The 27,894-nt window shown below is 47.7% G+C and overlaps 1 long non-coding RNA gene across 1 annotated transcript in view; it reads left to right on the plus strand.

Moving 5' to 3' along the window:
- The first annotated feature begins 14,566 nt into the window (after positions 1-14,566).
- The window catches only part of LOC138922008 (uncharacterized), a 42,304-nt gene continuing 28,976 nt past the window's right edge, over positions 14,567-27,894 (plus strand). The window contains exon 1 of the long non-coding RNA XR_011435097.1: positions 14,567-15,451. This is a non-coding gene — a long non-coding RNA (uncharacterized lncRNA). The remainder of the gene's footprint in view (positions 15,452-27,894) is intronic.

Genomic DNA, 27,894 nt, shown 5'->3' on the forward strand with positions numbered 1-27,894 from the left:
TTTGCTGTCTCAGTTTCCCTTCATGGGCTTTACAACTGCCAAGAAAAATATTAGGTTGATTAACAACAGAATGGGGAAAGGCAGAGGAGACAATCAAGAGACTGGTTTTAGCTGGGTGAAAATCTCTAAACGGTTATTAAAGGCTAGTGTGAATCAAGCAAATATTGATAGGAGTGAAACAGAGAGGAAACAGAAAGGCAAGAGTCACAGGACTTGTCCCAGGAGAGTGGAAATCTTTAGATGAATTTGAAGAACTGGGAGGAATAAAATGGACATCAATGAGGTCAGAACCAAGGTATTCATACAGCACTACCAAAGGTTGGAAAGGCAAAAGGGTCCCCCTGCTGGTCCACCAAGATTAAAGGGCTCCAGACAAGTCAACTAGGTGTATCCCAATTTGGAAAAAGTTTGAAAGCCTGAAGGCAGAGATTACAAGGAGAAACCTGACCGACAATCGCTTGTGTTTGTGGCAATGGTTAGGAAGATTAAACAAGTTGAAGACTGACAAAAGGGCCAGAGTCCCTTGGCTTGCCTCCTCACTGGGGACCCAAAGCCTTTTGCACAAGGGTGAGTAAGATGGTCAGTGGGTGGAAAAGAGAAGTCTCCAGGAGTCCTTGATGATCAGGATTATTTTAGGCTGGTTACTGTTAAAAACTGCAGATGAGAAGGAGGCTCTGAGGAGTGGAATTTGCTTGCCCTTTGATTAGAGACATTTGCATTTGTGAAGGAAGTCTCCATCTGCGGGGGCTGTCTCCCTCTCTGCACCAGGAGGAAGGGGGGATGACCTTATCTCTAGAAACTCTTAATGGAGACGGCAAGGACTTAAGTCTTGTTTCTTGTGCTTGTCTGGTGACCTCATGTAGCTGACTCCCCCCACCACCAACATCCTCCTTTGTCTTTAGCTGAAGATAATATTTAAGGTGGTGGCTTCTGCCATGTACTGAATCCGGTTTGATTCTTATCTAAAAGTTTTGGACCACCCAATAACCAGACCCTACCGGCACTGCTACCATTTTAACAACTCTTTTTACATATTCTTTCCTTTGTCTTGTAAAGAGATAACTCACATACCTATGCCTTAAATTTAGCCCTACCCTCAAATCATGTTTTCTGCAACTGATCCTCCTGCCAGTGGGTCCTGTCCCCACGCAGCAACTATTACTGCCCATGGGTCCTGTCCCCACGCAGCAGCAACTATTACTGCCCATGGGTCCTGTCCCCATGCAGCAGCTCCTCCTGCCTATGGGTCCTGTCCCCATTCCAGCAGCAGCAGCAGCAGCAGTGGCAGCTCCTCTTGCCCATGGGTCCTGGCCCCGTGCAGCAGCAGCTCCTCTTGCCCATGGGTCCTGGCCCCGTGCAGCAGCAGCTCTGACTGCCCATGGGTCCTGTCCCCGTGCAGCAGCAGCTCTGACTGCCCATGGGTCCTGGCCCCGTGCAGCAGCAGCTCTGACTGCCCATGGGTCCTGGCCCCGTGCAGCAGCAGCTCTGACTGCCCATGGGTCCTGGCCCCATGCTATTCTCTAAATAAAGGAGCACTACTGCCAGACGGTGAGAGTCCAAGAAATCTTTCTTTCGACTGCTTGGCTCACCAACCCTGCATCACTTGATATAGTTGCCTCACGCACTGTGGTACCAAAACCCATTGGCGATGCCCTGACATGGGCTCCAATTAGACTGAGAGAACATAAAAGTGTAAGAGTCAACCAGGCTATGAAATTTGAAATGTTTAAAGAGGCTTTATATACAGAAACCGTGTCTTGTTTGCTTGGATGTCTTATAGGAATGGATATTATGTCTGGCTGGGGAACACTTCCCCTACCTAGTATTGTGAAACCAAAACCTGTTGATGACGGCCTAAAGGAGGCTACAGTCGGGAATGTAAGGATTAATGGAAGTCAGGTAAAAGTTTGTAAGAGAAATGGTATGTTTGAAGAGGCTTTATGTGAAGTGGCTGCATCTCTTTTACCTGACCTTATTGTGGGGCTGGACATTGTATCTGACTGGGGAACGTTTCTCCCACCTAGTATTGTAAAACAGAAGGCATATGAAGCTGCCCTGAAAGCAATGCTCATTGGACAGAATGCAACGGGACTCAGTGAGATTGTCAGAGCCCACAGAGTGTGGAGGAGAGGCTGGAGTGCCGGTAAGGAAAAAATCTCTCTAACATATGGCACCACAGGCCGTGCCCTGCCCAACTCCAGGGGCTGCCATTGACCGTTTGTACAAGACCCCCGATTCTCATCGCCTGGGAACCAGAGCAGGGGCAGGGGGTGACTAGAGGCCTGCCAGCAGCAGCCCCACTGAAGGGCAGAGCAGCTCGTGGCAGCTAGGACTCCAGTGTAGAAGTCGAGGTCTATTCATTGGTGCCCTAAAACCTCCTCCCTCAGTAGAGTCTCTGCTCCCTGTGTTGATCCGCCTCTGTCACACTGAGCTTCTGAAGAATGTTCCGTTGATAAATGTCAGCCTGGCTTGCCTGAATTCAGGGAAAAAATTACCTAAAGAGAAAGGCGCATTCCACAACTAGACCATGAGAGCTGAGGACCCCTGGTGGCTTGAAGTGGTAGTGACAACAGCCCTTCCAGATGGGAGTTAGAGAAACCTGATCAAGGCCCAATGAGGAAGGTGAAGTCCCAGAGCCAGGAAGCTGGGACAGACAAGGATTCTTTTCTGTCAGGGTTGTTCTATTAAAAATAGGCCTTATCAACACCTCCATATTATTCCTGTTCATCTCAAGGAAACTGAGATTCAGAGGCTGTGACACTAGACCTTCAGATTTGTAGTTCAATGCCCTTTTTAGTACACTATGCTACAGGTCACTGGGAGAAAAACCTCAGAGTAGTGGCGTGACATCAGCATCATGGTGAACTGAGCCGTTACCTCTGTCTCTCCCTTCTAAGTAAGGACCAGTCAGACACCCGGTGACCAAAAAAGGACTCCCCCCACAGCTCATCAGAATGCCTCAGTAATCCATGCATCTATACATCTGAACGTGGGTAGACTGGACCTCCAGGAGGCATTGGGATAGGGGAGCAGCCTCCTCCCTCTCCCCCAGTGGTGGTGATCCAAAATGTGGATCCTCACACTGTTGGGCATGCCAGTGACCACAGGCTACAAGGGCAAACATCGAACACCTGGCTTATCCCCTGCATCTCCTCAGCACTGGTGGGTGGCACACACATCCTGAGGCTCCAGGACACAGAGCCGAGCTGGCAACCTGACATCCTCCACTCCCCTGGCAGTGGCGCTGGTCTCTTCAGCAGTAGGGACAGCAAACAAGATGCAGATTTCACTGTCAGGACCAGGGTGCCCTGACCTGAGGTCTCCAAAAAGCACAGCAGCAGGCACCAGTGACCAGAGATAGCAAGGCCAGCAACAACACTTGAAGTTTAGCCCCTACTCCTCCCCCAGGAGTGGCAGGTGGCTCCTGTGGCCTGAGGCTGCAGGAACCACGGCAGAACCTGACACACCACCCCCAGTGGTGGCAACACCAACAATGGCTCTGTCAGAAGCAGGAGCTGCATACTAGAACCCGAGCCACCAACAGCAACAGTGACACCTGTGAACCCAGCTATCCTAGGAGTGGTGCTGCCGGGACTCCTGGATAATCCAGGCACAGCAGCAGAGCTGGCACATGGGGTTGTGGCACTTGAGGCCGTGAAGAGGCCCTGGAGGGCAAGTGGGGGAACACGACACCCAGGCAACGCTAGAAGCAGCAGAAGTACTCAAAGCCTGGTGACCTTGGTGGCAACACCTAAGACTGCAGTGACATCAAGAGCAACAAGACACCAGCAACCTCAGAGGCGCAAGGGGCACAAGGAGGGTACCGATGATGCCTCTAGCAGAGACAGTGGAGGCTGGAAAGTTCAGGCCCCCAAATACAACCAGAAGCAGCTCAGAACCAAAGTAACCAAGGTTGTACCCAAATAAGAACGGTGCTTACTACCACCAATGTGCAAGCAGAGGATCAATTCCTCAGACACCATGAAGAGTTACAGTAACACAGCAGAACAGGAGAATGATAGCTTTCCAGAAACCCACCTCAAAGTCACAGAAGATAACAATTTGACTGACAGAGAATTAAAAAGAGCTGTGATAAAAAACTCAATGAGATACAAGAAAACTCACAAAGACAGTTCCAAGAGCATAGGAATAAAATTAGCGGACACAGGGAATACTTCACCAAAGAGATTGAAGCTCTAGAGAAAAAACAAACAAAAGTTCTGGATATGAAGAACACAAGGAATGAGATAAAAATGATGTCGAATGCATAAAAATAGAGAGGTCCTTATGAAGGAGAGGATCAGTGAACTCAAAAATAGAAACGTAGAAATGGTCCAGGTGGAAGCAGAGAGAGAACTAAGATTTTGAAAAAATGAAACAATTCTTCAAGAAATATCTCACTCAATTAGGAAAAGTAACATAAGGATTATAGGTTTGGCTGAAGGAGAAGAGAGGGAGAAAGGAGCAGAGAGTTTACTCGAAGAAATAATAGCTGAGAATTTCCCAAACCTGGGGAAGTAACTGGATATACAAGGACATGAAGCTAACACAACTCCTAAGTACATCAAGGCAAAAAGAGCTTTTCCAAGGCACATAATATTAAAACTGTCAAAAGTCAATGACAAAGAAAAAATTGGAGAGGCAGCAAGTGAGAAGAAAATAACCTCCAGAGGAACCCTCATCAGGCTTTCAGTGGATTTCTCAGCAGAAACCTTACAGGCTAGGAGGGAGTGGAATGACTGATTCAAAATACTGAAAGACAAAAACTATTGCCCAAGAATACTCTATACAGCAAGATTATCCTTCAGGTATGCCAGAGAAATAAAAGCTTCCACAGACAAACATAACCTGAGGGAGCTCACTGCCACTAGACCCGCCTTACAAGAAATGATGAAGTGATCCTTCCTACCTGAGACGAAAAGGCAAAGCTTAACAAATCTTTGAGCAAGGAGTTAAATAGACAGACAAAATCAGAAGACTGCAGCTCTGTATCAGAATAAGTTAGCAATCAAGTCTAAAACAAAGGATAAAGGGAAAGAAAGCATGAAAAATAACTATAACCACTTCAATTTGGTCACAAAATCACAACACAAAAAAGAAAAATTTGTGACCATGACAACATAGAAGGCGAAGAGGTAAGGGATGGAACCTGCATAGGCTAATGGACGTAAGAGGCTATCCGAAATTGGACTATCTCATCTATGAGATCTTTGCTACAAGCTTCATTGTAACTACAAAACGAGAAATCAGAGTAGAGTCCCAAATCATAAATAAAGTGAAAACCGGGAAAACCACCCAAGGGAAATGAAAGAAATACAAAGGAAAGAAACAATGGAAATATAAAGTAACTGGAAAACAAAAGATAAAATGGCAACATTCAGCTCTCATATTTCAATAATCCTTCTAAATGTAAATGGATTGAATTCACCAATCAAAAGAAACAGAGGGGCTGGCTGGATTAAAAACAAGACCCAACAATATGATGCCTTCGGGAAACACAGCTCTAAAGACAAACATAAGCTCAGAGTGAAGGGATGGAATAAGATACTCCAAGCAAATGGCAAACGAAAGAAAGCTGGTGTAGCCATAGTCATCTCAGACAAAGCAGACTTCAAGCAAAGAAAGATCCTGAGAGACAAAGATGGCTATTATATAAGGAAAAAAGGGAAATTCCACCAAGAAGACGTAACACTTATGAATATATATGCACCTAACACAGGAGCACCAAAATATATAAATCAAACCTTAACAGACCTAAAAGGAGAAATTGACAGCAACACAATAGTAGGAGGGAATCTGAACACCACACTTATGTCAACAGAAAGAGAATTCAGACAGAAAGTCAACAAGGAAACATTGGCCTTAAATAAAACACTAGACCAGATGGGCTTCCTAGAGGTTTATAGAACATTCCATCTAAGAACAGCAGAATACATCTTCTTCTCAAGTGCATATGGAACCTTCTCAAACTTAGACAATATGTTGGCAAACAAAGAAGCAAGCCTCAATAAATTTAAAAACGTTGAAATATTATCAAGCATCTTTTCAACCTACAGTGCTATGAAACTAGAAATCAACTACCATAAAAGCTGGGAAAGTATCAAATATGTGGAGAGCAAACAACGTGCCACTGAATAACTGTTGGTTTGGCGGAGAAATCAAAAGATACCTAGAGACAAATGTAATCAAAAACACAACATACCAAAACATATGGGATCCAGCAAAAGCAGTACTAAGAGGGAAATTTATAGCAATAGAGGCCTACCTCAACAAACAAGAGAAATCGCAAATAAATAAGCCTACCCTATACCTAAAAGAACTATAAAAAGAAGAACAAACAAAGCCTGGATTCAGAAGAAGGAAGGAAATAATAAAAAGCAGAGTAGAAATAAATGAAACAGAGACTAGAAAAACAATAGAAAGGATCCATGAAACTAAGAACTGGTTCTTTGAGAAGATAAACAAAATTGACAAACCCCTGCCCAGACTCACAAAAAAGAAAAGAGAGAAGTCTCAACTAAATAAAAATAGAAATTAAGGAGGAGAAATTACAACAGATACCACAGAAATTCAAAGGATTATAAGAGAATACTATGAACAGCTATATGCCAAGAAACTGGATAACCTGGAGGAAATAGATAAAGTCTTAGAATGATACAACCTCCCAATACATAAGCAAGAAGAAAAAGAGAATCTGAATAGACGAATCACAAGCAAAGAGATTGAAATAGTAGTCAAAAACCTCCCCAAAAAGCAAAAGTCCAGAAGCAGATGACTTCTCTCGTGATTCCTACCAAACATTCAAAGAAGATTATTTCCTATCCCTCTCAAACTCTTCTGAGAAATTCAAGAGGACAGGATGCTTCCTAAATCATTTTATGAGGCCAACATTACCCTGATACCAAAACCAGACAAGGACAACAGAAAAACGGAAAATTATAGGCCAATATTGCTGATGAACATAGATGCAAAAGTCCTCAACCAAATGTTAGCAAATCAAATACAACAATACTTTAAAGGATCATACACCACCCTCAAGTGGGATTTATTCCAGGATGTCGGGGATGGTTCAACATTCACAAATCAATCAGTGTGATATACAACATGAACAAAGCGAATAATAAAAATGACATGATCATCTCAATAGATGTAGAGGAAGCATTTGACAATATCCAACATGCATTGATGATAAAATTTCTAAACAAAATGGGTATAGAAGGAAAGTACCTCAACATAACGAAGGCCATACATGAAAAACCCACAGCGAACATCACACTCAACAGAGAAAAACTGAAAGCCATTTTCCGAGAACAGAAACAAGACAAGGATGACCACTCTTGCCACTCATATTCAACACAGTACTGGAAGTTTTGACAGAGCAATCAGGGAAGAAAAAGAAATAAAAGGAAACCAAATTGGAAAAGAAAAAGGGAGACTCTCACTATTTGCAGATGACATGATTCCGTATATAGAAAACCCTAAAGAATTCACAAAAAAAGTCTTAGAAATAATCAACAGCTATGGCAAAGTTGCAGGGTACAAAACCAACTTACCAAAATCAGTTGCATTTCTACACTCTGATCACGAACTAACAGAAAGAGCACTCAAGAATACAATCTCATTTCCAACAACAACAAATAGAATAAAATCTCTAGGAATAAATTTACCCAAGGAGGTAAAGGACTGATATAATGAAAACAATAAGACATTATTGAAAGAAATCAATGATGACATAAAGAACTGGAAAGATAGTCCATGAACATGGGTTGGAAGAAAAAACACGGTTAAAGTGTCCACACTATCTAAAGTAATCGACAGGTTCTGTGCAATCCCAAGAAGAATCCCAATGACACGCTCCATGGAAATAGAACAAAGAATCCTAAAATTTATATGAGGCAAGAAAATTCCCAGAAAGAAATCCCAAGAGAGCAAAGCTGGAGGCATCACCATTCCTGACCTCAAAATATACTACAAAGCTACAGGAATCAAAACATCATGGTACTGGTACAAACACAGAGGCACACATCAGTGGAGCAGAATGGAAAGTCCAAAAATAGAACCACCCATCTGCGAATAGCTAATCTTTGATAATGGAGCTAAGTACATACGATGGAGAAAGGAAAGTCTCTCGAATAAATGGGGTTGGGACAACTGGACAGCAACAGGCAAAACAATGAGACTAGACCATTCTCTTTTGCCATACACAAAAATTAACTCAAAATGGATTAATGACTTGAAGGTAAGATGTGAAGCCATAAAACTCCAGGGAGGAAACATAGGCAGTCCACTCTTGGACGTTCGTCTTAGAAGGATCATTTGGAATACCATGTCCACTCGGGCAAGGGAAACAAAAGAAAAAATAAACTAAGGGGACTTCATCAAACTAAAGAGCTTCTGCAAGGCCAAGGAAACCATGAACAAAACAAAAATACTACCCACCAACTGGGAGAACATATTTGCACCTCATCTACCCGACAAGGAGTTAATTTCCAAAATATTTAAAGAACTCACACAACTCAGCAACCAAAAAACAACCCACTCAATAAATGGGCAGAGGATCTGAGCAAACATTTTTCCAAAGAAGATATACAGATGGCCAACAGGCACATGAAAAGATGTTCAGCTTCACTAATCATTAGGGAAATGCAAATCAAAACTACACTGAGATATCACCTCACGCCCACCAGAATGGCTATAATTCCCAAGACAAGAAACAAGTGTTGGAGATGGTGTGGCGAAAAGGGAACCTTCATACGCTGCTGGTGGGAACTCAAACAGGTGCAGCCACTATGCAAAACAGCATGGAGATTCTCTTAAATAAATTAAAAATAGAAATTCCATATGATCCAGCTATTCCACGACTGGCTATTTATCCAAAGAATATGAAATCAACAATTCAAAAAGATTTATGCGCCCACATGTTCATTGCAGCATTATACACAATAGCCTAGATGTGGAAGCAACCCAAGTGCCCATCAATAGTGGAATGGATAAAGAAAATGTGGTGCATATATACAGTGGAATACTACTCAGCCATAAACAAGAGGAAATCTTGCCGTTTGTGACAAGGTGGATGGGTCTTGAGGGTTTATGCTAACCGAAATAAGTCAGACAGAGAAAGACAAATAGCTATGATTTCTCTCATAGGTGGATGATAAACAAACAAGCACATAGATAAGGAGAACAGATTAGTGGTTACCAGAAGAAAAGGGGTTGGGGGAGGGCAAAAGGGGGAAAGGGGCACCTATGTATGGTGATGGACAATATGTAGACGATCAGTGGTGAACACGATGTAATCTATACAGAAACTGAAATAGAACAACGTACACCTGAAAAATAAACAAAGTTAAAAGCCAATATGACCTCCAAAATAAAATAACCTTTAAAAAGTCCTAGAGTTCATGGAGCATTTTCCCTGCTCCTGCCCTTCCCTGGTAAGAGAGGAAGATATTGCTAGAAGATGCTACGGGTGTTAAAAGACAGGTTTCAGCAGGCTTTGGGGAGAGAGCCGTGACCTACACAAATTGTGAGAGTCCAGCAAAAGCGAAGAGAAGCCCTGTAAAACCAGAATGAAAAATGCAGAAATCTCTCCCTTTGTGACACTTGGTTAGAATTGTTGGTGACAGACTGCAGAGCACAAATGCTTTCTGATTGGCTTGGGGTTGGCAAGATAAGAAGGCTTTCCTGCTCTCCCAAGAACTTTTCTTGAGAAATAGTTTTCTGTGGGGGGTTGGACAGGTCCTTATGGCTACATAAGAATGTTTGATCCTCAACCTATCAATGAATGCAGGATTTTGAGCAAAACACTTGAAATTCTTCTTAGAAGACTTTATAGACAGTTGTTTTCAGGTCAGATTGGTGTCAGGAAGTGTCAGAGGTTGAGGGGACCACGGAATCTCTGCTACAACTTTCTACCTGGAGCAGGGTTTCCCCTAGTACGTTTCTGACAAGGAGCGGAATGAACAGCTCTAGCAACAAGTCAAGAGCTCACTCCCTCAAAAGATAGCCCATTGCGTGTTTAGTTCTATGACATATAAACCCGTGCGGGAATTGTATGCCAGCCAAGCATAGACAGCCCAGTGAGTAAATGTACATGGTCGAGCCTGAAGCTTGTAATAAGGCACTCTGGGAACCAAACATTGTTCACTGTATGTCTGTTTCCTTAGACACAGAGTGAAAGTTGAGCGGGGGAGATGAGTAGAAAGGAGAATTTCTACGAAGATTCACTTTTATTCTGCTTTCCTTTAGAAAGTCAGATAAAAGCACATTTCTCTATTCTTAGAGCTCAGCTGCCTTTCATTCGTGTATTAGTCAGGGATCTTCAGAGAAACAGAATCAATAGAAGATCAATCTATCATCTATCTATCTATCTATCTATCTATCTATCTATCTATCTATCTATCATCTGTCTATCTATCTATCATCTGTCTATCTATCTATCATCTGTCTAGCTATCTATCTATCTATCTATCTATCTATCATCTGTCTATCTATCTATCATCTGTCTATCTGTCATAGGGATTGGCTCTCATGATTTTGGGTGCTGAGAAGTCCCATGATCTGCTGTCTAAAACCTGGAGGACTGGGAAAGCCAGTGGTGTAATTCAATCGGAGACAAAAGACCTGAGAATCAGGGGGCTGATGGTGTGAGTCTGAGTCTCAGGCTGAAAGCTGGAGAACCAGGAACACCAGTGTCTGAAGGTGGGAGAAGGTGGATGATTCAGCTGAAGCAGAGAGAGAGAGAATTCACCCTTCCTCCACATTTTGTTCTGTTCAGGCTCTCAATGGATTGGATGGATGATGCCCCCCTGCATTGGTGAGGGCGATCTTCTTTACCCAGTCTGTTGATTCAAATGCTAATATTTTCCAGAGACACCCTCACAGACACACCCAGAAATAATGTCCTACCAGCTACCTGGGTACCCCTTAGCCCAGTCGTGTTGACACATAAAATTAACCATCGCACTTCCTGTGGAGAATATTCACCCCTTTCATAGCCCATGAGGTGAGGGACACATACTTACAGGATGATGGTCTTCCATGTGTGACAAGGACAATTTGGAACAGCTCCTAGGTGTTGGGTTGCCCTAACAAATAGATTTGTTAACAACTGTATTCTATTGCTTAGGAATGAGACGAACAACCTCCTTATAAAATAGTCTTTCATGGTAAGTTGGAGAAAACGGCATTCTACAAGCCAGAGTCTAGAGGCCCATCCACTTGTCTCAATCTACTCTGCTCCCGCCCAAAGTCAACACTTCCCTTCTCGAACCTGGACTGTTAACATAGCCTTCTTTCTCTCTGGTTTTCTGCACTTTCACCACGATATGTGTAAGAGTGGGTTTCTTTTTATTTATCCTGCCTAGAATTCACTGGGCTTTCAGAATCTGGGGATTACAACTTTCATCTGTTCTGGAAAATTTGGGGCTGTCATCTTCTTCCCCATTTCTCCCCTGTCCTTCTGGGATTTAAATTAAACATAAATGAGACCGTCTCACTCTGCTCATTGTGTCTCTTATCCTATCTTTTCCTTTTTTTCATATAATTAGCTTCTCCAGGCAGAATTCTAAATGATTTCCTCTGATCTATCTTCCAACTCAATAACTCTCTCCTAAATTTATTTTTCCTCATTGCACTTATGATCATCTAATGGTTGTGTTCAGCCTTCTGTCAAACACATCCAGTAAACTCTCAGTTGTTACATTTTTAGTCCTAGATGTCCTATTTGATTAGTTTTCAAACTGGCTATGTCACTTTTTATGATTTTCTGTTCCCTGAAAGTATTTTTAAGCTTATCTTTTATTTTTTGAACTGTAGTAAACCATAGTGATTGCAGTCTGTGTCTCAATTCTGATATCTGAAATCTTTGTGGATTTGTTTTCATTGTCTCTTTTTCCTCTGGTTGTCCCTTTCCATGTATTCTTTCCCTGTGTGCCTACTTGTCTTTGACGATGTGCTGATATATACTTGAAAAAGTATTTGCAACACTAATTTCAGGCCCAGGAAGACAGAACCTGCCTGCGGAGAGTATTTTCACTTGCTTCTGACAAATGCCTGGGGACACTACCTGTCCAAGGCCACTTTAATCCAAGGTCAGGGCTTGAAGGTCCTTACGTCATCCCGGTGATGGCTATCTAGTCTGCCAGTGCGGGCAAGGGCTTGCTGCTTCTGCTTCACCATTATCCGGAAGAGGGAGCCACTTAGTTTCAGCTTAGAGTGGCTGGGGAGCTTGTCAGATCTACCCATTTCGGACGTGGGCTCCAACTTTTTTCCCCTTTGCCCATGAGGCCACCCAAACCACAGCTCAGTTTCACCACTCTTTCTTCTGGATTCAGCAAACGCCCTCAGGCCAAAGTGGCTTTAAGTGCAAGGCTTTCCCACCTGGGTTCTTGTCTTCTGGATTTTAGTCTCATCGTTCCTTAGCTCTTAGTGAAGATCATTCCTTTCTATATTTCATCCAGTATGTCTTAGTTTTCCTCACTGGGATGCTTTGTCTAAATGACTTAGCCTGTCGTTGCCAGAAGCAGAGGTGTGCAGCACTCTCCGACCTGCTCTCCTTGGCCCCCGTCTCTCTTCCTTGCAGTCCTTCCTTCACAAAGTAACTGAAAGTTCCTTCCTGATTGTGTCATTCCTCGGCACAAATCCTCCAAAAGCATGCTGTTGAACGGAAGATAGAAATGAAACTCCCTCGTTAGGACCATCCGACCTAAATCTCTCCATCTTGCTTCACTCATTCACCGGTCAGGTATTCACTGTGGGCTGAGTGTGTGGCCCTCACTAGGCCAGGTGCCACCTATTCTTTGGCCTCTTCCCTCTTCACCTCCTTGTTACCTCCCAATTCACCTTACACTCCAGCCAAACTGGAATCCTCACTGTCATGTGGCAGAGCTGGGTCGGAACACAGATGGGCTAACTCCCAGGTCAGGGCACTTTCCTCTATACCATGACCCCGTATTCAGGTTGAAGTCCATTCCCTCTGGATAGTGATGCATTTTCTAGTAAATTAACTAGACAAAAGCTCAACAAGTACAGATTAGACTGACTTTTTCATATTTCTTGTTGCCCCTTGGCTATTTGTCCCGTGAGTCTAGGATGTAAGCTCTGGAGGCGAATTCATTACGGCAGTCAAGGTTTTAGCAATCTCCATAGTCACAAGGATGGCTAGGAAAAAGACTTCAGACTTGCTTTCCCTGACCAACGTGGGACCCACGGTCTGTGGAACTTGATTCCAGGTGCTGGGAATGACCTGCTGCCAAGCAAATCTACTGCCACCTGCTGGCGGTTGCCTGAAATACCAGTCAAAGCCGACTTGAGGGGAAAAAACACAGGATTCTGGAAGTAGGCCAACCTGGAAAGAGGATTCTAGTTTTGGCCTCTGCCACTATGTAACCTTGGACCAATCCATCTTCCTTCTCTAGGCTTCGGTCTCCCCACTCGTACGATTCGGATGCTTGCACAAAATGATCTGAAATGGCCTTTTCAGTTTTGACAAGCAAGGGTTGTCTCTACAAGGATGCCTGCGTGACCAGGGACAAGGAGAGACCTCTACTAAGAGCAGTAGGGGTGGGCTCCACTCACCCACTCGTGTAGGTGTTGGTTAGCAATGTATGGACCCTCCCACGTTTTTTCCTTTCTAATCTTGCACCCATGTCGGAAGAAAGCATTTACTGCAAAAGTAGGAAAACAGAGGGGGGAAACGAGAGGAGAAAAAAGCTGTGAGGGTGCTCTGCCGGTTAAGAGAAGGCAGGGGAGTATGGGACACGTTTTTCAGAAGTGTCACTCTAAAATGGTAAAAAAAAAAAAAAAAAAAAAAAGCTGGGGGCAGATTAAGGTGGAGTAAAGAGTTAAACCTTGAGCTGTGCAAAACAGCCACTCAGGGAGTTCCACGCATCTGAAGCTTTGCAATATGCTGGGCCCCCTCATTCCACCAAATCCTGGAGAAAACGGGAGGGGGAGGACGTTTCTCCTTGAATATTCTAGTTAACCAAGAGGGAACTGGAAATCCAGTTTGAGTCCACCACCGTTAAATGGCTTGCTCTGGCAGGTCCAGTGCTGGTGAACACGACCGAGTTCTGTTTGTTGATTGCCCATCTGGCTTATGTGCTCTGAAGAGGCCTCTTTCTGAACCCGCTTCATCACAGACCTGAGATGGGAAGGACGGAGGGTAGGGAGGGGAGGCATTTCCTCATTCTCTGAGCTCCTTCTGTCCCACGGGGCGATGTTGAGGGTAGTGAGAATAGACGCCCTCTAGTCAAAGTGCCAGGCTTTTCCACATGATTGGGCCCGAATGATGGAGCATTAAAGTGGCCTGTTCTCCAGGGGCCCAGTCCCTTGAAGATGCGATACTTTGAACTTTGCCATCTTTCCCCCTTCTATGGTGTCAGCCAAGAACCCTCACTTCAACTTGGCATCCCCTAGCTGTTGGGCGCCGGGACTCCTGGAGCCTAATTTCTGTCCTGATGAAGGGTCACTCCTGCTGCGGCCAGAGCCCCGAGAACAATTGGCTATTGGCTGTCCGACTCCACCCCACGGAGAGGCGAGGCACTCGGGTTCATCGAAGGCTCAAGGCTCTGGGAATGACCAGCAGCCGAGTATCTCCTGATGCCACAAAGGTGTGCAGCCCTTTCAGAGCGGAGATTCGGCCCGGGCGCTCAAATCACTGCACTCCCGTCCACAGGGAGCAAACTCTTGGGCATGCGCTGTTCCAAGAGAAAAATCGCATTTTGCCTTTTTGCAGACGGGAGGCGCAGGGTGGGGTACCCCAAGCCGCCGACCCCCGGCCCAGCCCTCCAGCAGCCAGGGAGCCGGAGCTGGCCTGGGAATGACTAGAGACCCGACAGACCAGAGGGCTGGGTGGTGCGCAGTCTGCGGGACGAGGCAGGACCGCGCGTCTTTTTGTGCATCTCCTGCCACCGGCCGGATTGGCTAGGCTCCCGCCGCCACCGGGTTGGGCGGAGCCAGTCGCGCGCCCGGCTCAGCGCCCATCCAGGGGCGGCCGGAAGCGCCTGCGGACCAAGCGTGCTTGGAAGCGGCTGGGTTCCTCCTGCGGGCGCTGCGTGGAGTGGAGCTGCTGGGCCGCTTGCTCTTCTCGCCGCTCCCGGGCTCCGGGCTCCTGACCGATCCCCGCCCTCTCCGCTCCCCTTGTCGTCGATGCCCTCCCCTTAGAGGCGACTCTTTGCCAAAGAGCTGGCGCCCCCTCCCTAGCTCCCTCTGGACTCTCGCTACCTGGCTCACTCCTTCCTCCGCCTTCTCCCTGGTCCGCGGCCACCTCCCCTGTTCTCCGTCCGTCGGAACTACGGTATCAGGCCATGCTGTGAGCCGCTGTGTGCCTGCTACTCGTCAGGACCTGGCTCTTGGAGCTCAGCGACCCCAATCCCGCCTCGAAATTCCACTTCAACCTCCAAGGGCACCTGTTCCGATGTTCCTGACGTCGTTCTGGATCTCTTTATTGGTAAGCGGGGTGGCCAGACTGCCATGAGCGGCGGGGAGGGTGGGGGCGAGTGGGCGACGTCTTGGAAGTAGTCAGCTGGAGGAGACGTGGACCTGGGCTTCTAAGCCCCTGCCCACGTGCCCTGCCTACCGGCTGGCTCCTACAAAGATTGGTGGTGGGAATGGGGGCGACCAGTTGAGATGGAGCCCATATGTTACTGTGGCGCCTGATAGCGTCCCGTGTGTGCTCAAATTGCTGGGGTTGGGGATGCCACCACCCCAGGGTCCACGCAGCCATCCCCAGGGACTAAGGTCCCAAGCAGTTCTCAGCCACGAGCCCTGGCCCCTGTGTTTGTGTGTGTTGGTGGAGGGGGTGTCATAGGGTGAGGGCTGAAATTAATATTTTGTCCTGCCTTGACATCTGGTAAACTCGGGAGGGCCTCGAGCGGCCTAATGGCAAGTTCCTGGCCCAGTCTGCTCCCGCAGATAGAGTCCCCTAGGCAAACAAGCCTCCCTATCACGTTGACCAGATGTATTCCTGCTTGTAATCCCTGAGTAGTGGTTCTCCATCAGCCAGCAGAGGTATTCAGACAAACCAATCGCATCGTCCCTCAGGAACCAGGAGAACCTCACCCTCTTAATACTACAAAGCCTGCCTCCCACAGACCCTTCTGGTTCCCTCTGTTCCACAATGCAACCCCCACGTGTCCTGTGTGGCATGCGACGTCCTCCTCTCCTGGGCTGTGAGCGTATGTGACTAGTAAACTGCTGCTCATCTTCTCCGTCCAGTGTTGGGTTGCTGTGCTCAGCCATCCCTATAACTCTAGGGCGGGACTCGCTCCCTCACGAGCGGGGTGAAGAGCAGGTGATTAAAACAATCGCCGTCACACACGGTGGCCCAACTGCTCCTTGGCTAACTGGTTCCCCGATACAGTGGAGGCTGCCTGGGACAGGGCCGCCAATTGCTAGTGGGCTTGTGCTTTGGCCTGGCTGACACTGTGTTGTCTCTGTAGGGTGTTGTCATCTCTTCCTACCCTAAAACGCTCTGGTCCCCAAGACAAGAGTTGTAGTTAATTGATGGCTTCCCAGTGTGACGTGCCGCCGAGTGTGGCCCGTGTGTGGCAGGTAGTCTCAGAAGTTCCTGCTGGTTAAAGTGGTGAAACACAGCACCCTAACCAGTCAGCGCTTGAGTCGTTCTTTCTGGGGGTTGGGCTAGTGACTTGTCATGCAGTGACCAGTGCCTCTCACCTGGTGACCACGACTGGTTTCTTGGGGCAGCCATATGGAGATTCTGGTTGTGCACCCCTGGGATGGCCCAGAGATGACCCTTTATTCGGTTTACTGAAAGGAAGGAGACCACTCCCACAGGCAGAATTAAGCATGGCACCCTGGTTGCCTTAATAGTCAGTGTTGTTTGGGTCAGGGTGGTGACTTTGCACCTCTCCTGTGCTGCTGCTACCCTTGCTGCTGTCCTGCACACTCTGCTGACACCCAAAGTTATTGAAGTGCACATCCATGGTGGCCTGTGGCCCAGGAGCTGATAGGAAAAGGGGATGAAGCGTTTGGTATTGAACTGCTCTCCCAATGTGAAACCCCTTTCCGGTGCGCCTTGGCTTTGGTTATCACTGCTTCTTACCAGCACGCCAAAGGGCTAATCTTGTGATCATGAGGCTTAATGCCCCTACCCAGACCGTACACAAAATGACCCTACTGGATATGAATGCCCACCGTAGAGGAGGAGGCAGCTGCCCAAGAGATGTTCAGAGGCCCAGTGGCCCCTTTCCCCATAACCACGTAGGAGGGCTGGACCACTCATGATGGGGTGGAGACAAAGCCCAAAGCTGTGAGTTTGCACAGCTAGAAATCTAAAATATTCTGAAGGAACGTGTACAGACAGAAAAGACCAAAAAAAAAAAAAAAAAAAAAAGAAATCCTGTGTGGTGGTGGACATGGCAGGGCCGTAGCAGAAGATGGTTTCAGTCCATTGGCTTCTGGGCTGGGGGCCCAGCGATCTTCTGCGGAGCTACTTTGCTGCTTATGTCTCTGTTACAACCAAAATCTGATCATCGTAGTTACAGGGCAAAACACCCATGGCACCCCTGTGACAATGATGACATTAATCCAAACCCAACTTAAGCCCAGAGTCTTTAAACCCTCTAAAGCAGCCATCGCCATAGGGGAGGCCCCTAACCCTAATGATATTGATTTGAGGCTCTCTGGAGGAGGAAATGTATAAATATGAACAGAGCTAGAGAGGACCCTCCTACCCGACAAAGTATATCCAGTGACAAACAAGCAAAGTGAATCCAAGAGAGAGAAAGAAAGCCACAAGCTTGAATATAAGGGGAGGAAACAATTTAAATTGAAGCAAAAGGCCACAGTTTAATCCAATTGGAAATCCAGAATGTACTAAAAGAATTTATACCCTGATGAGAACTCTGTGCTCGGCAGAGGGGTATTTTCTCACTGTGTCCTGACCTGGTCTTTCCTTTGTACAGCTGTGGAGAGAGAGAGCTCTCTGGTGTCTCTTCCTCTCCTAATAAGGACACCAGTCCTATTGGATTAGGGCCCTACCCTTATGACCTCATTTAACCTTGATTACCTCCTTCAAGGCCGTATTTCCACTACAGTCACACAGAGGGCTAGGGCCTCAACATATGAATTTTGGCGGGACACAATTCAGTCCATTACGCCTTGGTTTATATTTTGAGTCTCTGTGAGGCAATTGACTGGCAGAGTTCTTTACCTCAAAGGAAGCAACACTTAGGCAGTGGCCCCAGAGTTTATAGACATATACAGCTGGGGCCATTTGTGGGCCAGGGCGTTCAGTGCTAAGATGACTGCCTGAAGTTTGGCCAATTTGCTGACCCTTTGGTCCAGCCCTTTATCCTGGACATCCTGGTTAAGGGGTGGAACGCAGTAATATGTGTGATGGTGACAATACGGTCTGTAGTGTACAGACTCCCGGCGTTGTTCACTCAAGTGGATTCCAAGGCGCTCCCCAGGTGGCCAAGAGGTCCGGGAGAGGGGTGGCCTCTTCCTCCACCATGGCATCTGGCAGGGGACTAAGGACAAGTGAGGCCATGCCCCTCTGCGAGGGAGATAAGCTAGAGGGCTCATATTGGGCTCCATCCTGTCTCAAGGAGGCCCCAGTCACCATGCTGTGGTTGTGGGGTGCTGGTTCCGTGACCCAAGGCATACTGGGCATCTGGGTACAGACGTCACAGGCTCAGGGGCTGTGAGAGCCTCTCTCTTTGAGGATAGCCCAGTATGTGGCTGGCACTTGGCACTCTAGTGGTGTGTAGTACACGGCCGAGGAGGGCAGTTTCTTGCATCAGAAGCCCATGGGCAACTTCCAGCCATCCTGGGTGGTCCAAAGACTCTAGGGGACATGAGAGGAGGTTACTAAAGCCTCTAAGACAAAGGACATTCTGGAGACACTAAGGAGAGTGCCCACTGATGTAGATTTGGACAGATTCGAGAGTCTTCTGGGAGAGGGTTTTATCCTTTTGTTGTGTAAATTCCTTTAGTAACTTCTGGATTTCCAATTGGATTAAATTGTAAATTGAAACAGAAACACACATAAAACAAGTTTATGTGTTGATCGGTTGATGAAAATGTTGTTGTGACCAGAGGCTCCCAGGAACCCAGCCCTGTATTTCCCCTAGGAGCAGTGGTTTAGCAGTCGCTAATTCAGTGCTCGTGGTGACTTTATAGAACATGAGTACCACAAATCACAAGGATCGACTGTATATGTGTTTAGTCTGCTAGGGCTGCCATCACAAAATACCACAGACTGGGTGGCTTCAACGACAGACATTTATTTTCTCAAAGTTCTAAAGGCAAGAAGTTCAAGATGAAGAGGCCAGCAGATGCTGTGAGTGAATGTGACTAATATCCGGCTGTCACCTCATCTGTGCAGTGTGAGGTGGTTTGTGTTTGGCCATCCTCATAACCCTCGGGCAAGAATCCCTTCCTCACCAACGGGCGAATAGGAGGTGATCAGAACAGGGGTCCAGGGTGATGGGCAAGACACAAAGCACAGACATGAGAGACAGCTGTTTGAAGCCAGGTGTTAGGCCATTCCCAGTGTGTGTGTGTGTGGAGGTGTTGGGGGACCCTTTTTGATGCCACCAATAGAAATTGTCGACTCAGCTTCATTGGACCCCAGACAGTACAATGTATGGCTGTGTATTCCTGTGGCCTGGGGCGGGTGTACTTTTGTTCTCACTCATGCAAAACATTTGAAGATACAGGTTTTATTTCTATGTTTGATTTTAAATTTGTTTGCACCTGTAAATATCTGAAGAGATGTTAAGCAGTCAGCCACATGCCTGCAGATCACACAGCAGTATGTATGTGCAGTGGCCACAGATCCCGAGCACCGGACCCTGGGTAACGTGTGGTTGGAAACAGGTGGGAATGCGTTGCTTTAGTTGAGGGATCATTCATGCATACACTGTGGCATACTGCAAAATGAAATTTTCTGATAAAGGTTATCTGGAGTAAGTTTTTAAATGGCCAACCAGAAATGAACATGGACGCGTCCAGGGGGAAAAAAAGGGTGGTTGGACCAGGTTCCAGGCAGACAGCTCTGCAGTGTCCACAGCCCCATGTATCAGACTGTGCTAGTGAACACACACACACCACATACACACACGCGCACACATGCAGGGACCGAGGCTCCTTGGTCAGTGTGTGTCAGATCCTAAGGGTCACAGTGATGCCCAGGGCCTGTTCTCATTCGCAAGCCGCTTTTAGGGGAAACGGCCCTGCTGGAGGTCTCAGGTGTCTTGGGTGAGAGCATCAGAGGCCTTTAGAAAGGCCAGCCTTCTACTATGCTGGGCACTTACATGTACTCACCCAAGGTTCCTCCAGGCTGGAAGCACATGATTAGTGAGAGAAATGCCAGCTCCCAGAAGGAGTGCCTTTGAGAAGACAGCCCTGAGGCCCAAGAATCTGAAATGGCTTTGTGGGGTGAGCGTCCAAAGGTTCTCCCTGTGTGTCATATGCCATCTGCCCGGCGTTAAAAACGGAGGTGTACAAGAGCAAGGTTGACATGGATGTGACAACAAAATGCCCATTCCCAGCCCAGGTGGGGGAAATGTGACTTTGAGTTGGAGGACGGAGCATGGTTAGCTCAGCTCAGGAGGGCACTGAGGGTGGGAAATTCCTTTTCCTGGGGCACTCAGGGACCCCTGGAAGGACCCCCACTGACGTGGAGAGCTGTGTCCATGCTGATTGCGAAGTGGGGCTCTTTAGGGGTTGAAGTAATGCCTTTTTCTGAGGGCTGTCACCTGCCTGCTGCTTCCCCCGTCCACTACCCAGAATGCCTGCCTCCACCCCCTCATCCTGCCTGGTACCACCGACCGACCCAGTCTTTGTGCCTCTGGATCGAAGCTGGGGAGGGGGAAGGAGGAGTCTGCCCCACTGCTGTGCTTCTGGCTGACTCGCTGTGGGGCGAGAGGGGGCGGGGGAGACAGTGTGTCCACATATGACTATACATGTCTGCACGTGTGCAGGGGAAGAGAAGGCCCTGAAAACTTGACAGCTGGGGTAGTCTCTGCTGTTTGTTCTCGGAGAAACCATGTGGCATTTACCGACGACCAGTGACTTCTCTGTTTTAGCAAAAACTGTGCGAATGAAACTGTGGTGCAGAAGGTCTTGGACAGGGTGCTCATGGGCTGTGATGTCCACCTGAGTCCAATATTTGGCAGTAAGCCGCTTCCAGACATTTGCTGTCTTTGCTGAGTAGAACTGAGACATGGCAAGCCAGCCCCACCAAGGAAGCTTACGAGAGGTGCACCCCCAGGCTCGACACCTGCCTGTCCAGCTCCCACCTTCCTGGCCTGCAGAGACCTGCACCGGGGCACTCCAGGGCTCCCGAGCCCCGGCCTTTCGCTCTGACCCTAGAATTTCTGCCGCCACCCTGGCTTCATACGCAAGAGGCCTTCTGCTCTCTCCACGCTCCCTTGTGAAGGTACCACACCTGAAGCGCGCTCCCTGGTGTGGCTGGAGGAGCACTACGCACAGAACTGGGAGTGCAGGCCCAGGGCACGGTGCTTCTCAAGGTAGCATTTTCTGCTCCGTCTGTCGTGCTGTCTGGGGAGGGCCCTTGAGCACACGTTCTTGGCACCCTGGGCGCTCTCCGGATTCAGTTGGTTCAAAACTGAGCACGTGCTTGCCCCTCATCCCCCAAGCCTTCGCCTCCAGCCACGTTTTATTGGCTCCGCCTCCAGAAACATCCCCACTCTGTTCCTATCTCTCCATTGCTCATCAGCACCCAGATCTGGCCTTGGGCATCTTGCTACTGAATTCCTGCAACAGCTTCCCAACCTCTGGTCTCCCCGATGCCACCGTTGGTCCCTCCAGCCCATTCAACACACTGCAGTCAGCGTGATCTTTATAAATCAAGGCTGATTACCTCAGCAACTTTGGTGGCTTTATTTAACTGTCAAACAAAATCCAAACTCTTTGGTCTAACGCTCAAATCTGTAGAGATGAGAAATAGAAAGGAAACTGGAGTAAGAACGACCAGGGAGCCAATGAGTCCGTTGCTTTCTCTATTTCCTCGTTGCCTTCCCCTCGGAAAGGGCAACTAGCCTGGGCCACGCAGCTTTCAGGGACCTGACAGCTACTGCTATGCCGCAGAATAGGAATGGTGTTCTCTGGCCCAGGAGACACCCAGGAAACCTCAACCAATGACAGACAAAAGAAAGGGTACATTGTAATAGAGGTTCTACAGGAGGTTGAACTAGATACCAACTCTCAAGGGCCAATGAGTGCTAATAGTTCACATTTGCGCAAGTGAATGCAGGTCTTCTGAATAGCCAGTGCCTCCACCCTAAAGACCACACAGCTGTGAGGATTTGGCCCTTGGGGTAGACCAGGTCGGGGCACTGTGTTTGGCCTGGGAGCCACCTTGAAAACCAAGGCCATTGCCCTGGGCCCTGAGCTTTGGAGGTGGGCCACTTGACTGTTGCTTTCACTTGGCTCCCTTGCTCCCTCCAGAGTGTGAGGGGATAAGGTGTAGGGCACAGGTTCCAAGGTGAGTGTGTACCCGGGGACTGGGAAGCGGGGGTGGAGAGGGCAGAAGGCAAGCTCTTTCGATAACCTTACCCTCCAGGGACATCAGTGCCTCTTCCATCTGGGTCCCCTGGGCAGGAGACCAAGACTCATGAGGGAGAGAGGGCTGGTGTCTGGGAACTCAGGTGTTCAAGCACAGCCAGCTCCCCCTTGCAGGATACCAACATTTGGATCAATTGGGCCAAACACCAGTAGGTATCGAGGGAGTAGCTACCTCATTTCCTCCTTTCCTTTTTCTCGTGGATCTCAGCCAAGGCTAACCAACACTCATTTAAGCACACAAAGCACATTCTCTCACCGTTTTAAGCAAGATAGCCATCTCAGCAGGTATCCGGGGCCAGGGGGAGGGGGCAGGGGCAAAGGCCAAGCTCTGGGGGCTGTGAGGTGTGGATAGTCCACATTATCTCAGAGGCACTTTGCCCCGTCTCTCAAGCAGACTCTGATCTCTTTACACCTGATGCCTAAGGTGCAAGGGGGTGGGTTACATTAAGCTTTTTGGGCGTGCAGACCTGGGGCATACGAGAGAAGGTGGGTCCCTGGATTGATTTGGCCAAACAGTAGATGGAGGGAGCAGTGCAAGAACAACTCCGGACCTTCTTCAGACAGAAGACGGCCCAGCAGTCAGGGGCTCTCAGTCTGGGGCTGTCCAGTGTGGATGTGGGGAGGGGGGCGCCAGTAGATGGGCAGCAGGGATGGGGGAAGCAGAGAACAAAGCCGAACACTGCGGCACGAGGTGACTGTCCTAGGAGGCAGCCTCCCTGCCTGGTCAGCAAGTGTGGCCCGCTCTAGAGAGGAAGCTCAGCCCAGGAGAGCAGGAGAAGAGGAAGGTGAGCACCTGCCAGTGGCCTGTAACACACTGAGGCAAGGTTGAAGGTGCTGGGGGTTGTTCTGCTCAGAGAAAAGAGGACCTGGGTAGAGGTTTACAACGTGCTTCTGGAAGAGGGTGAGACTCCAGGAATCAGGAGCGAGCGTACTAGATTACATTTTTGAGTTGCATTTAACCAAAGGAGGAAAGATGTAGCAGGAGAATGAGACCTGACACTGGAGAGAGACGAGGAGAGAAGCCGGGACAGAGAGGAACAGGGACGAGGGCAACAAAGAACAGTGAAGACAGGAAGGAAAGCGCTGCCCAGAGATAAGTCGTAGCTGACGTATCAGCAGCACTTCAAATGCGTTTGAACCATCGCCTGCTCCACAGGCAGGTTGAGCCCAAAGCCATCCCCAGGTCTGTCAGGTCACCCACGGCAAGCAGGATCCAGGCAGTGGCACCTACCCCATGAGAGTCACCTGCCCCCACACCTATTCCTCTTTGCGAGCAGGGCCTCGGGGAGATGGGCCAAGGGCTTCAGAGTTCAGGGACCCCGTGGATCTCCCTGAGAGGCCTCCCACCAGACTCAGAATCAAGTCTCTCTGTGTCTGAGCCGGAGTAGAGTTTCAGGGCTTTACTCGTCCTTCCTCCTCCCCCACAAGTGCACAAGCAGCGGCCTAGTGACTTGTGTCCTGTTCAGGTTCAAAGGGGAGCTTTATTATTTCTGTGGGAAGGAAGGGGCAGTGAGAAGAGGAGGAGAGGGAGGAGGCAGCGACACCTAGCAAAGCTGCTGCCCCCTGGGTAAGAGAACCGGGAGCCACAGTGTTGTGAAAAGCAGCTCCCTGAGGCTTCACCCAGCCCAGCACCTGGCATGCCATAGGTACCCCATATCGTGGAGTGAAGGAATGGATGAGACATTTTTATCATTCTTTCTTTCAGCACTGGACCTGTGATAGATACTAGGGAGGGAGAGATGTTGGAGCAGTGAGGTTTCAAAGAGGGAGGGAGGGAAGTGGTTACCCCGACCACTTTTCTGGCCTTCCTGAGCTCATCAGGGAGGACACTGATGGGAACTGGGGCTGCGGCCATCCCTCCAAAGAGGGGATCTACGCACCTTATCTAGAGGCTTCTTGTCTTGGTTCTGGCTACGGTAACAAATACCGTAGACTGGGTGGCGACGACAGACATTTATTTCCTATATTTCTGGTTGCTGGGAAGTCCACAGTCAAGGTGCCGGCCAATTCATTTCCTGGTGAGAGCTCTCTTCCTGACTTGCAGACAGCTGCCTTCTTGCTGTGTGCTCCAATGCTGAAGAGAGAGTTCTGGCTTCTCTTCCCCTTCCTATAAGGGCTCTATTCCCCTCATCGGCAGCCCACCCTCATGACCTCATCCAAGCCTAATTACCTCCCAAAGGCCCCACCTCCAATACCACCACATTGGAGGTTAGGCCTTCAGCGTATGGATTTGGGGGACACAATCATGCAGTCTGTAAGACTTCTCTTTCAACTACCCCTTTAGAAAGGTGGGGATATTTTAGCTAGGTTTTCATACTGATCACCGCTAGCACGTAAGGTGGCTCCTCTGGGCAGGTAGAGTAGAAAAAGTTTCCCTTCCTCCAGGCTGCAACTCCGTGCAAGGGCACATGGCTTGGTGAGGGGAATGAGGACTGCATCTCAGTTCCCACTTGCTCTGTCAGCTGGGGGCCCTTGGACAGGGCTCTGTGCTGGCCCTTTGGGGTCCCAGGATTCCACCAAAAGGGATGGGATTGCCTGAGTGGCACTGAATGGCCTAGAGTGAGAGTATGACCCTGGGATTAGTGGGAGGTCCTGGCTGCCAGGCCCCCCTGGGGTTTGTTAACTGCCTAACACAGCTTCCATTCTCTAAAGGCTTGTGAGGGGCCTGAGAGGCTGTAATAAAGAACTGTTTACAGAAACCCCTGTCAGTACATAGCAGTTGGCTGGGACTTGTTCACAATAGCCCCAAATGCTGGAGTCTAGGCTGTGCCCTAACACAGAGGCCCATTTACTTCCCAGTTGTCATTCAGTCACTTACGCCCAATGGCACTTTGCTGTCAGAAGCAGTGGGCTTGGAGTAACACATTTCCCTCACTGCAGCTCAGCTTCTGGGCAGTCAGCCTGCAGTGAAGCCAGCGGGCTGAATCACGAGGGTTGCACCTGTTTCCATAGCAGCGGTGTGATGTAATACACAGAGGATAATGTGGCCTTGCTGTAGAGCTGGTTATCGGCTGCTCTGAGCCAATGGAGAATAAAAATTGATTTCTGCCCAGTGCCGCACAGTTTACTGTCTACTTTTAAATCCGTGATCATATTTGAATCCCGCCAGTGGAAATGGGGGCCTGGACGAAAGCCCCAGGAAGAAGAAACCCACTCCAGCACTTGCTTATGCATTCAGTTGCACTTGCACATTAAAATGATAAGACACACAAGCATTCTCCTACATTCACTCACACAAACACACTCACATGCTGACACATTCACTCGTGAACACACTTGCATGTCGTCTTACATTCTCACATTAGCATACTCACACACGTACATCCTCACACATTTCTCACCCACAACCATGCTGGTCCATTCACACACACACTCATACACTCACATTCACTCACACATGGACAGACTCGTATATTCACTGAAACAGTTGTGCTCACACACGTATACACTCAGAAATCACAGATGAATAAGCTCACACGTGAAAAAGTTCACGTATTCACACAAGTGAACATACTCACGTGTGCATGCACAGTAACTTGGTCACACACAAGCACATGCTGCCACGCTCACACAATGGCATACACTCACAAACACAGTCACTTGCACACAAACGTGCTCACATACAGTCGTATGCTCACACATTCACTCACACACAAGAACATGTTGATCCATTTTCTCACACACAAAGACACTCACATAAAAGCACATATGTATTCTGACTTGCACATGAAGATAATCGCACAAACAGACTCATAATCACTCTCACACATACTCATACATCCGATCACACATGTGAGCACATTCCCACATTCACTCACACACGAGCATGCTCACATTGATGTGCTCATATGTACAGACATGCTCACACGTTTACTCACACACATAGATACACTCACATACAGTCACAGGATACTCTCCCCGATTTGTTCCAACTAAGACACCGTTTTCACTGACAAGAACATGTTCATATATTAATGCATACACTAATCTGGTCACATATTCACTCACATACCTCAGCATGCACATTAACACACATTTTAATACACTGGCATATATAGTTACATGTTCACTCACCTCTGCACCCACGTTGACACATTTGCTTAGTGAAGACATCCACGTTATAACACGATCATACACTCAAAAACCTCACAGATTTGTTCACACAAAGGGAAATGTTTACATACATTCACACACATTCACCCCCACACACAAACCCGCTCAGACATTCATGGACACACTCAGACATTAACATGCTCACACAAACATATTAATACCTTTCTCTCAGATGAACTTGCTCAAAAATTCACTTGCACATGAGCTCACCTTTATGCAAAAACAGGAGCATGCTCACATGCACTCACATAATCACTCATACATGAACAGGTTCACACACATGAACAGGTTTACACTTTCACAGAGATATGCTCATAAACACACACACACACACGAACCCATGCCCACGCCCCAATGCACATATGAATGTGATCACGCATTCCTGTGCATACAGGATCATATTCCCTCCCACAATCACACACAAACTCACATGCACTCACACATTCACTTCCATGAACACACCTGGACACACCCACCCTATCACTGCCACACAAATGAACACACATTGAGTCACTCACAAACATGCTTACATTCACTCACACAAATTCCCATGCCCCCCACACAAACATTTCTATATTCGATAATTCACTCACACACATGCTCCTATCGTCCCTCAAAGTTGCATTTTAATAATATGCCCACATATCAACATCCTCATGGATTTACTCAGACGTAAACATCTTTGCACATGCACTCAAACACAAATACGCAAAAACACAAATACAAAGCCCACATTCACTCACACCCACATATCCACACACACAGATGTGATATACATTCATTCAAACACATGAACGTGCTCACATGTATACACTCACACAAATACTTGCACACAGACATGAACATGTTTACTTATACACACAATGAACCTGCTCACAAACTCACATGCACACTCATTAGCACATGGACAGATCAAAATCCACACACAGGCATTGTCATGTACACATACACTCATGCATTCCCTCCCTGAAAAATGTCCACACATTAACAGGCCCACACAAATGAACATGGTTACAAGTTCACTCACAGATGAACATGCTAACATTTATGCACATACTTACAAAGTCACTCATAAACACAGGCACACAGAAAGACAAACTCACTGTAACACTCTCACACATAAGCAGGGTCAGTTCACTCTACACAGGCGTGCTTACACACATATGTGGATGCACAGACATCTACACAGTTCCACCATCACTCACATGAACATGCTCACAGATT

Source organism: Equus caballus, chromosome X (genome assembly GCF_041296265.1).
Source record: "Equus caballus isolate H_3958 breed thoroughbred chromosome X, TB-T2T, whole genome shotgun sequence".
Lineage (NCBI taxonomy): Eukaryota > Metazoa > Chordata > Mammalia > Perissodactyla > Equidae > Equus > Equus caballus.